Here is a 12,878-nt window from a genome sequence, read left to right on the forward strand (position 1 = left end):
TTCAGTTCCTTGGATTATTTTGCCAGGGTTGAAAATCCACTCTAATCCTTTCTTTTCTTTTTTTTTTTTTTCCCTGTCTCTCCAGTTTCTTTGACATTCCAGCTGGTGTCCACAGTATCAGTCCCCCAGCAGCCCCCGAGGGCAGCCCAGAGGGGCGGCAGGGGCTGCCGCTGTTGGTGGGAGCTGTGCAGGTGGCTGCGGCCTGGTGGCAGCCCCACGCTCAGCAGCCCGTCCTGGCTGCAGGTGCCACGGCTGGTGCAGCGCGTGGAGAAACGTCCGCATGGCCACGGACACGTCTGCACGGCCATGGACACGTCTGCGTGGCCGGGCACGGACCTTTCTGCTGCCGAGCAGCCTGTGCCCGGGCAAGAAGGTCTCCATCCTGCTGCAGCCACCCCACCGGTGTGCGCCCCGAGGGGACACCCGCTGCGGGGTCACAGGTGGCCCTCAGTGACAGCGGGGCCCTCTGTGACTGCGCTGCTGTGACATCCTGGCCCGGCGGGCTCGGCCCGCAGTGTTCGGGACGACGGCAGCGGGAGAGGACGGGAGCGAAGGTGCTGGCCCAAAAGCCCCCTGAGCACCCAGGAATTCCCCGTTGCCCCCGGGCAGCTCCGTGGAGTTTGGCCACGCGGCCAGGATGGCGGAGCGACTCCCCGGCCACCGCTCGGTGGCTGCTGAGGAGCAGGAGGAGGATGGGGCGGTTGCAGCGAGCATGTGCGACCTGGAGCCCCACTCGAGCCGCGCGCCCGAGGAGGCGCCGTCGGGTGAGTGCGGGGGCCGCGCTGGCCGCGCCGGGGCCACGAGCTCTCGCCGTGCGGCCGGCAGCAGCGTGCGCAGGGCAGAGCGCTCCGCTGCCTCCTGCAGCTCCGGGCAGCCCTGCAGCTCTGCCCGCTCCCTTCCCGCCAGCTCCCGGTGCGGATCTGCCCACGGAGGAGGCAGAGGAAGCCCTGGAGCGCGTGCGCGCCTTTCTGCAGCGTGGAGGGAAGGTGAGTGTCGCCGTCCCGCTCGGGGCTGCCCGGCCTCTCCTGCCGGCGCCCTCGGGCCGCTCCGACGGCCCCACGGGGCTGCTGGCGCTGGGGGCTGCTCCCTCGCAGGCGCCCACGTGTCGCTGCAGCCCCTGCCATGCGCTGGTGCTGCCGGCCGCGCGCCGGCCCCTCTGACGCTCTCTCCTCGTCCCTCTGCTCCTGCAGCAGGAAGAGGCCGAGAAGCTGCATTTTCTGGCCTGCGTCTGCACCCTCTGCGCAGCGTCCTGCCCGCCCGGCCTGCCCGCTCTGCTGCTGCGCCAGGAGCTGTGGCAGTGCAAATCCCGGCTGGCAGAGGCGCTGGAGGTGAGGGCACGCGGGGCTCCGGGGCTGCTCGGGAGGGCCCCGGCCCCGCTCCGCAGCAGGACGGGCTGCTGTGAGCGCGGGGACGTGTGGGGGGCTGGCTGGAGGGCACAGCCGCTTGTGGGGCCCTGGCAGCTCCCTGCGACCCTTCCCGCTTGTGCTGTCCAGGTGCTGCTGCAGGAGGAGCCCAGGAACCACCTGGGCACGGCCGTGCGGCAGCAGGTCATGCTCTGCATCAGTGCCATGAGGTAGCTGCCCCAGGCCTGGCTGGGCCACGGCCTCCCCAGCAGATACCCCAGAGGGCCCCAGTCCTGCAGGGAGCCTTCCCTCGTCCTGGGGGAGTCTCCCATTGGCATCTGGGGGCACCAAGAGGGTTGGAGCCGGGAGAGCAGAGAGGGCCCTGGAGCTCTCCCATGGGTGCGGGCCTTTCCCCAGGGCTGAGGCAGGAGGTGGGGACATCACTGGGCCCCCCTGCCCGCTGTGTCCCCTGTCCCTGGACAGCGTGCTGGCGAGAAGAGGTGACTCCCATGGGGCTCCCTCCCGGCCTGGCCTGGCCATCGCTCACGGGCCTCCCGAGCCCCGGGTGCATCCCCCTGCCCAGGACAGAAGGGTGTTGCTGGCTGCTGCCAGCCCAGGCACTGGAAGCCCCTCTCTGCTCGCAGCAAAGCCGGGCTGCTGCTGGAGCGCGAGCTGGAGGGCCTGCTGGACGCCTGCTTCTCCAGCGTCTTCTCCCTGCCTCCACGGGAGCACCTGGATGCTGCTCTCTACTCCCAGGTGGGTGCTGGCTGCTCCAGGGAGGCTCAGGGCAGGCTCCCCGCTTGCCTCTCCCTCGCCCCTGCCCTGTCCCCCTTGCCCTGGACAGGGCCATGGGCAGTGTCCCCAGGGCCGTGGGCAGTGTCCCCAGGCTGCGCCCTGTGCAGCAGCAGCAGCAGCAGCAGCTCCCCTGCCCTGGGGGCTCTCCTGCCCTCAGCACTGCTCTACACGTCCCCCTGGCACGGGAGGAATTCCGAGCCCTCTCTGACAGCCGGGGGGCAATGGGGAAGAAGCGCCTCAGCCCTCTGTCCCCCTTGCAGATGCTGGAGGCCATGGACAGCATGCTGCAGGCCTTGATGCTCGGCAGCCCTTCCTCCAGCGTGCTGGACATGAAGACCATCCTGCAGGTCTGGTATTGCCAGGAGCAGAGCCGCCAGCTCCAGGCCCTGTGCTGGGATGGGGGGAGTTGTCCAGCAGCGGCTGCAGAGAGCCCAGTGCGGAGAGGGGACAAGCTCCCTCACGGGAACGGGGATCCCCACAGTTCTCCTGTGTGAGCCCAGTGTCCCTTGGTACAGACAACACCCCCTCCTCCTCAACCCGCTCCTGCCCTCATTACAACCCCCATGGGCTCCTGCTGTCACATCAGGCCCGTCTGGGAGATCTGCCCCACAGGCACAAGGGACTCTGGACACAAGATCCCCTCTCCGGGCTCTGCCGGGCTCCAAGGCACAAACCTGGCCAGGCATTTTGCGGGACACAGGGCAGAGCAGCAGCTTTTCTCCTTGCAGCTCCTCCTGCCCTACGCCGAGTGCCAGCAGGCAGCTGTGCACGAGAGGGCTGTGGGACGCCTGGCGAAGCTGGGGGATCTCCTGACCAGCTCTTCCTTGGTGTCGGTAAGGAGCCCGTGGTGCAGGCCAGCTGCAGCCACTGCCTGTCCCTTGTCACATGCGGCCGTGTCCTGGAGCTCCAGGCTGCCTCCAAGGGAAGCCACCAAGGCTCCGGCTCAGCCGGGATCCAAGCCTGCAAGGAGCATGGGCCAGGGCTTTGATCCCGAGCGCTGCCCTCCGGCCTCGTGGCAGCACTACCTCCCTTTCCCAGGTCCGGGAATGCTTCCAAGTGGGCGGTGCCAGCTGTGGCAGCTTCTTGGAGAGGAGCGTGCCGGTCCTGGGGCAGCTGGTGGGACATCTCACCCTGTGCGGCGCCTGCCAGGACGAGGGCAGCAGTGACGAGGCTGCGGATGCCCTGTGGCACCTCTACGAGTTCCTCGTGCAGGGAGCGAGTAAGAATTTCTGTGTGGTTGCAATTCCCCTCGCCCACCCCTTGCAATAGGCCCAGCGCCTCCCTGGGCGTCCTACTGCGCTCTCTGTCCTGCTGGGGCCTTTTCCCCTGCCAGGGGAGGTTTGTCCCTGGCACCCTCCGTGGGCCGTGTCCAGCTGTGCAGCCTTCATGCTCAGGGCCCTGTGTTTCCCCTCCCGCGCAGGCAGGGAGCCGTCGCAGGAGAGTGCCTGGCAGCAGGAGCTCCGAGAGGACTGGGAAACCGCAGGCACCTTGAGGCTTTCCCGGTCCAGGGACACCAGGGCAATGAGCAGGGTAAGGAGGCCTCCCTGGCTGGGGCCTCCAGCTGTGGGGTCAGCTGCAACGTGGACGCGGAGAGGGGCGGCTGCAGGTGGGGCTGAGGAGAGGGCTGGCACTTTCCTTAGGCCAGGACTAGCCCGGGGCTTCCTTCCTGCATCCCGCAAGCTCTGCTTCCCTGCAGGAGCAGCGGGTGGGACCTTAACCCCAGGCACCAGCCCCATCCCAGCGCCGTCACCGCAGCCAGCAGAGACCCGGCTCCTGGCTCGGAGGGACTCGCTGTGCCAGCGCTGCCCCGTGTCGCTCTCAGGGCCACGCGCTGCTCAGCCAGGCCATGCAGTCGGGATCCTGGCTGTGACGTCTCTCGGGGCTGCCTTCTTCTCTGCCCTAGATGTTTGGGAAGCACCTGTGGCCGGACGAGAAGGCAGAGGCCGTCCTTGTAGCCATCCGGGGCATGAGAGCCTGCAGCAGCTACGACCCGCAGGCGGCTGCTCACATGCTGGACGAGCTCGTCACGGACGACGCGGGCCTTTTGGAGCATGTGAGTAGCCTGCGGGTGGCACGGCCGGGGTTCAGCCCCTTTGGGGGCTTGTTTTTCCCCCGAGTGCTCGTGTACCAGGCACCCAACTGCCTCTGTGGCCAGCCCAGAGCGGTGGCAAGGGCAGACCTTCTCCGTGGGAGCTGGGCAAAGGGCTGCAGTGCGGCAGAGCCTCACACTCTGCCATGTGGGCTGCAGGTGCCCAGGCTGGTGCAGACGATGTGGGAAACCATCCTGGCCGTGCGGGATGCGTCTGCACGGCGCAGCCTGGACAGGGCTCTTCTCCAGCTGAGCAGCGCGTGCCCGGACAAGGTGGTCGCCAGCCTGCTGAGCTGCTGCCCCTCGTGTGACAGGTCTGTGCTGGCCGGGGCAGGGGCAGGGACAGGGCTGCGGCCTCGCAGGCCACGGGGCTGCAGCCGCGGCAGCCGCTGACCAAGCGCTCTGGGCCCGCAGCGCCGCCGGGGCCATGTGGAAGGTGCTGCTGTCCAGGCCGGGCGCCGCGGAGCCGGTGCTGCGGGAGCTGCTCCGTGCGCTGCAGGACTGGCGGCTGCGCGAGGCAGCGGCCTCGGCCGCCTCTTCCCTGGCCGTGAGTTTGTGGGGGAAGCCCCGCTCTGCCCTCGGGTTGCCCCTGCCCTGCGGCGAGAGGCCGGGCTCCCGCTGCCCCTCTCCATGCAGCCCCAGGCCGGGGCCTCCCGGGACGCACGGGCCCAGCGCGGGACGGGGGCTGCGGCTGGCAGGGCCTGGCCAGCGCCAGCTTGCTGGGCTGCTGGGCCTGCTTGGGGCCCTCTGCACACCCGCACACACGGAGCTGGCCGGAGCGGCTGCGTGTCCCCCTGCACCCCTGCATCGCCCTGCGCGTGCGGCACGTGCTCAGCCTGCGCTGGGGACAGGACCAGGGGCCACGGCCACGTGAGGGCTCCAGGCAGCAGAAACGTCACCAGGGCCCAGTCAGGGGAGCCAGGGTGGCCTCCAGGCTACGCGTGGCCCTCCAGGGGGATGTTCCCACTGCCCAGGAAGGCTCATGGTGGCTCTGTGGCACCGAGCCCCAGGAGCTGCCGTGGCTCTGCTCTGGCCAGGCAGCCCCTCCAAGGCGCAGGGCGCTGCGAGGAGCCTCACCCCGAGCTCCAGCAGCACAGGAGGGACATCTCACAGCAAGGGCTGTCTCTGGCTTTCTCTGCAGGCAACGCGTGCGCTGCACGAGATCCTCCAGCAGCCCCCCTGCCTGCACGAGCTAGGGAAGTTCTTCCCCCCGCTCCTGCTGGCGCTGCTCTTCCAGAGCGCCTTCCTGGCAGCGCTGGAGCAGGAGCAGTCGGACGCGCTGTGGGGGAGATGCCGAAGGGAGGAGGCCACGTGCAGCAGCCCCGTGAGGTGCTCCATCACGTCCCCGCCGTCCCCGCCAGGCAGGGCTGCAGGCAGCGCCGGGGCTGCGAGTGTGAGCGGGTGTTTTCTCTGCACACAGGCTTGCAGTGCAGACCATCAAAGCACTGCTGTGCCAGGCCGGCTTCGAGAACGTGGTGCTGGCCATGGCAAGGAAGGGCGGCTGGGACATGCTCCTGCGCGCCGAGACCCATCACCAGGGAGTGGGTTTGCTGGCCAGGTGAGAGCCCCCGTCTCCCCGCTCTGCTGCAGCATTTCGCCCCTGTGCACAGGGTGGCTCTCAGAGCCCACGGGGGTGCCCAGTTCTGCACACAAAGGTGGCTTTGTTCTGTGCGTGGTGGCCCAAGGGATGTGATGGGAGGCAGTGAGGGTGCAGGCTCAGGAGAGCTTTGCCTGGGCTGCTCAGGCCTCACAGAGCCTTCTTCCCTCCGCCAGAGAGATGAGGAGGAGCCCAAGAGCGCTGCGCCTTGTGCTGCTCCAACGGCTGGGAGCGCTGCTCTTGCGCCAGGAGCCCTGCACGGAGATCCCTGCCATGGCTTTCCTGGTGGAGGTGAGCCTCGTGTGGGCACTGCCCTTCTGGGCTGCTTCTAGCTCCAGCTGTAGCCCCAGCTGCGGGACGGAGGGCCCCGAGCGCCAGTGGGGCAGTGGGTGTTCTGCCATGAGTCCCCTCGGCCTTGGCCCCTCTGCAGCGGGCTCCTTCTTGTCCCCACATGTACTTGGTGCCTCCGTTGTGTTGTGTCTCTGTCCCAGGGCCCCTCCAGAGCACGGGGACAGGAGGCTGGTGCAGGGAGGGCAGGAGCAGGCCAAGGCTGGGCCCTCGCTGTGCCCTGAGGCCCCAGGCAGGGAGGGGGTCCCGGGGCTCCCTGCAGTCACTGCTGCCCTTGGCCAGGCTTCCTCTGAGCCCGCTGCCCTTGCCCGGAGCTGCTGGTGGCATCCAGCGGTGTCCGACACAGGGAGCACTGCGGCCACTGCCACCTTCTCTGTGCTGTGCATTGCAGCTGCTGGCCTGCAGTGACCTTCATGCATATGAGGATATTTTCCTGGGAATCTCTGCGATGTCCCTGGAGAGTCACTGCAGGGTTATGCGCAAGCTGGGACTCAGGAGCCTCCTCGTGCTGTGCAGGAGACAGGAGATGGTGAGCAGGGCATCACTGGGGGAAGCTGTGTGAGCTGGGTGCCAGGGAACAGGCTGGCTTGGACTTTGCTGGGCCTGGGGAGCTGAGGGGGCTGCAGATCTCGGCCCAGCACCCAGCAAGCCATCTCCCAACGGCTGGGAGACAGAGGGAAGCTGCTGTCTAATAAGGTGCCAGGGTAGCCTTTTATTTCTGTTTTTTTAAATTGAACTCGTATTTCCCACATCCAGGTCGGAAGAATGCGTGTCCTGATGCCTCAGCTCATGAGATACTTGCAGGATGAGGACAGGGACATGAGCGGCCAGGCCCTCCTGGTGCTCAGCCATGTGGTCCGTGTCCTGGAGGGACCAAGGCTCATGGACATGGCTCCGCAGCTGGCTGAGAAGCTCCTGCCCCTCTTTGAGGATGTAAGGCGGGGGGCAGAGCCGTGGGGCCGGCCGGTGTGCGCGGGAGGCTGCCAGGAGCCCTTCTGCCCGGGCTCTTGGGATACTGCCCTGCGCTGCCCACGCTGTCCTGGCTGCAGGGCTGCATTGCACCAGTGCAGCCTGTGCAGGAAGCTGCCACGTGCGGTGCCAGGGCTGAGCACTTCTCTCTTCCTTGCCACCAGGAGTGCGAGCACACACGAAGGATCTCCATGCAGCTCTTCAGCAGGCTCGTGGAGACAGCAGCGGGCAGGGCAAAGGAGCAGATGAAGCAGCACGTGCACACGAGCACGCTGCCACTGCTCTTCCACCTGCAGGATGAGAGCCCCAGCGTGGTGGAGGTACGGCTGAGCAATGGGGCACGCTGGGGAGCCCAGTGGCCACGTTGGGAATAGCCGTGGGAGGTGGTCCTGGCCGAGGCCTGCCTGGATGTCTCTGGGGCTGCAGCCCTTCAGCCTCCCGCTGGCCTGGGCTGCAGCTCAGCAGCTCTCGGCAGTCTCTGCCGTGCTGCCTGTCCAGGATAGGGTGGCTCAGGTGCTGCTTGCTCCATGTTTCTGCCCTCCACTGAGGGGGCCAAGGACCCCAAAGCAGATTCAGTGCCCTGCTGCTGCCCCTTGCCATGAAGGGCCAGCAAATGCTTAGGGTTGGAAGGGACCTCTAGAGATCATCTAGTCCAAATGCCCTGAGCCTTGTCAAGAGGAGGGCGGTGGGGGGCACAGGCTCTTGTCCCATGGGCTGCGGTGGCATCTCCCCGTTTCTTCCATGTGCAGGCTGCTCAGGAAGCCCTCCTTGGTGCCGCCAAGCTCCTCAGGTGGAAGGAGCTGAGGCGCTTGGCTCAGAGCCAGCAGACTTGGCTCATCAGCAAGTGCCTGGTAAGGACAGTCCCCAGGCCGCAGCCCAGCGCGGAGCAGCTCTTTCCTCCCCCGTGCCCAGTGTGTGTGGCTGGCGGCTCCGGGTGCAGGATCAGCCCTCGCGGGCTCTCCTGCAGGCTCCTCTGCCTGTGCTGAGCCCTGGGTGCTGCAGCTGCCCCTGGCCCCGCGGGGCCTTGCAGCAGGAGGGCCCCTCCGTGCGCGGGGCAGCAGGGCCCTCCGCTGCCTCCAACGCCGGCTCAGGCTGCCCGGCCTCTGCGGGGTCCTGAGTGTGGTGGCAGGGGGAGGCGGCTGCTCCTGGGGGAAGGACGGCGAGAGGACGGTGTGCGCTGAGCCCTGTGCTCTCCCCAGCTGGCCAGGAGCAGGGGCAGGAGGAGGGCGGACCAATACCTGCGCCAGAGCCTGTCCTACCTGGAGAGCAGCCAGGAGTCCCTGCGCGAGGCGGCCGTGCGGTTCCTGGGTGAGCCCCGAGCCCTGGGCTCCATCGCTGTCCTGGGACAGCTCGGCCTCAGCCCCGGCGGCTGCGCTGGCAGCAAAAGCAGCCCCGTGGCTGCTGCAGCCCCCGAGCCTGAGGCAGCGCCGGGCGCCTGGAGGCTCCAGCCGCCCTCAGGCATCTCCGCCCGCAGCGGTGGGGCTGGCGGGAGCCCCTCGAGCAGGAGCCCTGCGGGTGACACTGGGGAAAGGGACTGGGGTGAGCCCGGCCCGAGGGGACGGGGGTGCCCTGCGGGTGACACTGCGGAAAGGGACTGGGGTGAGCCCGGCCTGAGGGGACGGGGGTGCCCTGCGGGTGACACTGCGGAAAGGGACTGCGGTGAGCCCAGCCCGAGGGGACGGGGGTGCCCTGCGGGTGACACTGGGAAAGGGACTGCGGTGAGCTCGGCCCGAGGGGACGGGGGTGCCTGGCCAGGGGGGCAGCACTGGGGGAACAGCTTTGAGGAGCAGCATTTATGGGGCGCTGTGTGTGGGCCTAGGGCATGCTGGGCAGCGCGGCGGGGAGCAGAGCAAGGAGACGGTGGAGGCCATCTGTGAGAGTGAGTGAGGGCAAGCGGGGGTCACACGGGGCTGGGGGGACCAAGAGAGACCCTGGCCAAGGAGCTCCCATCCCCACGTAGGTGAGGAGGGCTCTGCTGCCCGAGAGGAGCGGAGCAGGGTGCTGTGGGGAGAGCAGAGAGACATTCCAGGCACCTTGGGCACATTCCTGGGCAGCAGCTGCCGGCTAATCCAGCAGAGCCCCTGGCTCCATCCTGGCTGTGGCCAGAGCTGGCTGGGACGGGTGGTGTTAGGAGGAGAGGCCTGGGGCCTGGGGGATATGGGGGCTTCCTCTGAGCTCGTGCTTCCCCCTCAGCCCTGAAAGGCCTGCAGGAGGACAGCAGCCCATCCATCTCTGCCCTGGCCACCCAAACCGTGCTCATCCTGAGAGCTGCAGGGAAGGGGGCTGCACCCACGGGCACCCAGGAAGGCCTGTGCGACCGCCTGAGGAGAGCGTGGCAGAGGCGGCGCTGCCCTCTGCGCGGTGCCAGTCTGTGCTGCTGGCGCTCGGCCGCGTCCTGACGCCAGGCTGCTCTGCGCACCGGCCTCGCCAAAGAAACGTTCCTGTCTCTTCACCGTGTGCCCTGTCTGTTCTTTGGCGAACCAAGGAGTAGAAAACGTGGGTTGTGAAGGGATTGGGGTCCCCCTCTTAGAGGAGTCTCCTTCTTAGAGAAGGGGGAAGGGAAATATCACACAGACACGGCCAACAGTACCACACAGCCAATGTCAGGGCTTCCAGCGGGAGTATGGTAGTGGGGAGGTGAGGATAGGAAATAGTCACAGAGGGTCCTCTTTCACCCCTCCTGGGAAACCTGCAGGCTCAGTTACTTCCCTGGAATGCCTGTACACCAATGCCCGAAGCATGGGGAATAAGCAGGATGAACTGGAGATCTGTGTGCGGTCCCAGCGCCATGATCTCATTGGAATCACAGAGACGTGGTGGGATAGCTCACACGACCGGAGCGCTGCCATGGAAGGCTATGTGCTCTTTAGAAATGACAGGCTGGGACGGCGAGGTGGTGGAGTTGCTCTTTATGTGAGAGAGCAACTGGAATGCATGGAGCTCAACCTGGGAGTGGAGGATGAGCGAGTTGAGAGCTTGTGGGTAAGGGTTAGAGGGCAGGCTAATGGGGGAGACACTGTGATGGGTGTCTGCTACAGGCCACCTGGCAGGACGAGGAGGTTGATGAGGCCTTCTATAGGCAGCTGGATATTGCCTCACGGTCACAGGCCCTGGTTCTCATGGGGGACTTCAGCTACCCCGACATCAACTGGGAGGACAACACAGCCAGGCACAAACAGTCCTGGAGGTTCCTGCAGAGCGTCGACGATAACTTTTTGATGCAGGTTGTGGAGGAGCCGACGAGGAGAGGTGGCTACTGGACCTCGTGCTATCAAATAGGGAGGGACTTGTAGGAGATGTGAAGGTGGGGGGTAGCCTCGGCTGCAGTGACCATGAGTTGGTGGAGTTCAGGATCCAACGAGGAGGAGGCAGGGCTGTAAGTAGCCTTGCGACGATGGACTTCAGGAGGGCCAACTCCAGCCTCTTCAGAGACCTCTTTGGAAGAATCCCATGGGCTAGTGCTCTAGAAGGCAGGGGGGCCCAAGAGAGCTGGTTAGTTTTCAAGTGGCACTTCCTCCACGCCCAGCAACAGTGCATCCCTGTGTGTAGGAAGGCAGGCAGAGGGGGCAGGAGACCTGCGTGGATGAGCCAGGAGCTTGTGGCAATGCTCGAGCAGAAGGCAGCGGTGTACAGAATGTGGAAAAAAGGACAGGTCCCCTGGGAGAAATACAGGAACGTAGTCAGGGAATGCAGAGATGTGACAAGGAAACGTAAGGCGCGGTTGGAACGCAATCTGGTAAGAGACGTTAAAAATAACAAGAAAAACTTCTTCAAATATATGAACAGCAAAAGGAAGATCAGGGAAAACGTGGGTCCGCTGGTGAACGGGATGGGCCCCCTGGTTAGGAATAACACAGAAAAAGCAGAGTTGCTGAATGCCTTCTTTGCTTCGGTGTTTACCAAGGGCAGCCCTTTAGAACCCCAGGCCTCAGGGACAAGAGAAGAAGCCTGGAGACAGGAGGACTAGCCTTGGGTAGAGGAAGATTGGGTCAGAGAGCACCTAAGGAACCTCGAGGAAGGAAGCTCAGAGGGTGGTGATCAGCACTGCAGAGTCCAGTTGGAGGCCTGTAGGTAGTGGTGTCCCCCAGGGGTCAGTCCTTGGTCCAGTCCTGTTCAATTTATTCATCAATGACCTGGATGAAGGCACAGAGTGCTCCCTCAGCAGGTTTGCTGATGATACCAAACTGGGAGGAGTAGCCGATACCCCAGAGGGCTGCGCTGCCATCCAGAGGGACCTGGACAGACTGGACAACTGGGCGGAGAGAAACCTCATGCAGTTCAACAAGGCCAAGTGCAGAGTCCTGCACCTGGGGAGGAATAACCCCAGACACCAGTACAGGCTGGGGACTGACCTTCTGGAGAGCAGCTCTGCGGAGAAGGACCTGGGTGTCATGGTGGACAACAAGTAGACCATGAGGCAGCAGTGTGCCCTCGTGGCCAAGAAGGCCAATGGGATCCCAGGGTGCATTAAGAAGAGCGTCTCCAGCAGATCGAGGGAGGGGATCCTGCCCCTCTGCTCAGCTCTGGTGAGGCCACATCTGGAGTATTGTGTCCAGTTCTGGGCGCCACAGGACAAGAGGGATGTGGAGCTGCTGGAGAGAGTCCAGCGCAGGGCTACGAGGATGATCAGGGGCCTGGAACATCTGCCCTATGAGGAGAGGCTGAGGGAGCTGGGCCTGTTCAGCCTGGAGAAGAGAAGGCTGAGAGGGGACCTGAGCAGTGTCTAGAAGTACCTCAAGGGAGGCCGTGAGGAGGATGGGGCCGGCCTCTTTTCACTGGTGGCCACCGACAGAACTAGAGGAAACGGCCACAAACTGAAACACCAAAAGTTCCACAGGAACTTAAGGAAAAATTTCTTAGCAGTGAGGGTGCCAGAGCCCTGGAACAGGCTGCCCAGAGAGGTTGTGGAGTCTCCTTCTCTGGAGATCTTCAAACCCGCTTGGACGCAGTCCTGTGCCACGTGCTCTAGGTGACCCTGCGTGTTCCGGGGGTTGGACTAGATGAGCTCGAGAGGTCCCTGCCAACCTTCAGCATTCTATGATTCTATAACATTCTCAACTCATGCATGGAAGAGTCGGGTGGTGGCTCTTCAGTTCCTTGGATTATTTTGCCAGGGTTGAAAATCCACTCTAATCCTTTCTATTATTTATTTATTTATTTATTTATTTATTCCCTGTCTCTTCAGTTTCTTTGACATTCCAGCTGGTGTCCACGGTAACAGTCCCCCAGCAGCCTCCGAGGGCAGCCCAGAGGGGCGGCAGGGGCTGCCGTTGGTGGTGGGAGCTGTGCAGGTGGCTGCGGCCTGGTGGCAGCCCCACGCTCAGCAGCCCGTCCTGGCTGCAGGTGCCACGGCTGGTGCAGCGCGTGAAGAAACGTCCGCATGGCCACGGCCACGTCTGCACGGCCATGGACACGTCTGTGTGGCCGGGCACGGAGCTTGCTGCTGCCGAGCAGCCTGTGCCCGGGCAAGAAGGTCTCCATCCTGCTGTAGCCACCCCACCGGTGTGCGCCCCGAGGGGACACCCGCTGCGGGGTCACAGGTGGCCCTCAGTGACAGCGGGGCCCTCTGTGACTGCGCTGCTGTGACATCCCGGCCCGGCGGGCTCGGCCCGCAGTGTTCGGGACGACGGCAGCGGGAGAGGACGGGAGCGAAGGTGCTGGCCGAAAAGCCCCCTGAGCACCCAGGAATTCCCCGTTGCCCCCGGGCAGCTCCGCGGAGTTTGGCCACGCGGCCGGG

General features: G+C 65.2%; 1 pseudogene; it reads left to right on the forward strand.

The window, feature by feature from the left end:
• Window positions 1-637: 637 nt before the first annotated feature.
• Window positions 638-9,406, forward strand: LOC148594066 (maestro heat-like repeat-containing protein family member 7; annotated as a pseudogene).
• Window positions 9,407-12,878: the final 3,472 nt, after the last annotated feature.

Source organism: Tinamus guttatus, unplaced genomic scaffold (assembly GCF_059628265.1).
Source record: "Tinamus guttatus ecotype Peru unplaced genomic scaffold, ASM5962826v1 Tinamus_guttatus_pri_ptg000301l, whole genome shotgun sequence".
In the NCBI taxonomy this organism is placed as follows: Eukaryota; Metazoa; Chordata; class Aves; order Tinamiformes; family Tinamidae; genus Tinamus; species Tinamus guttatus.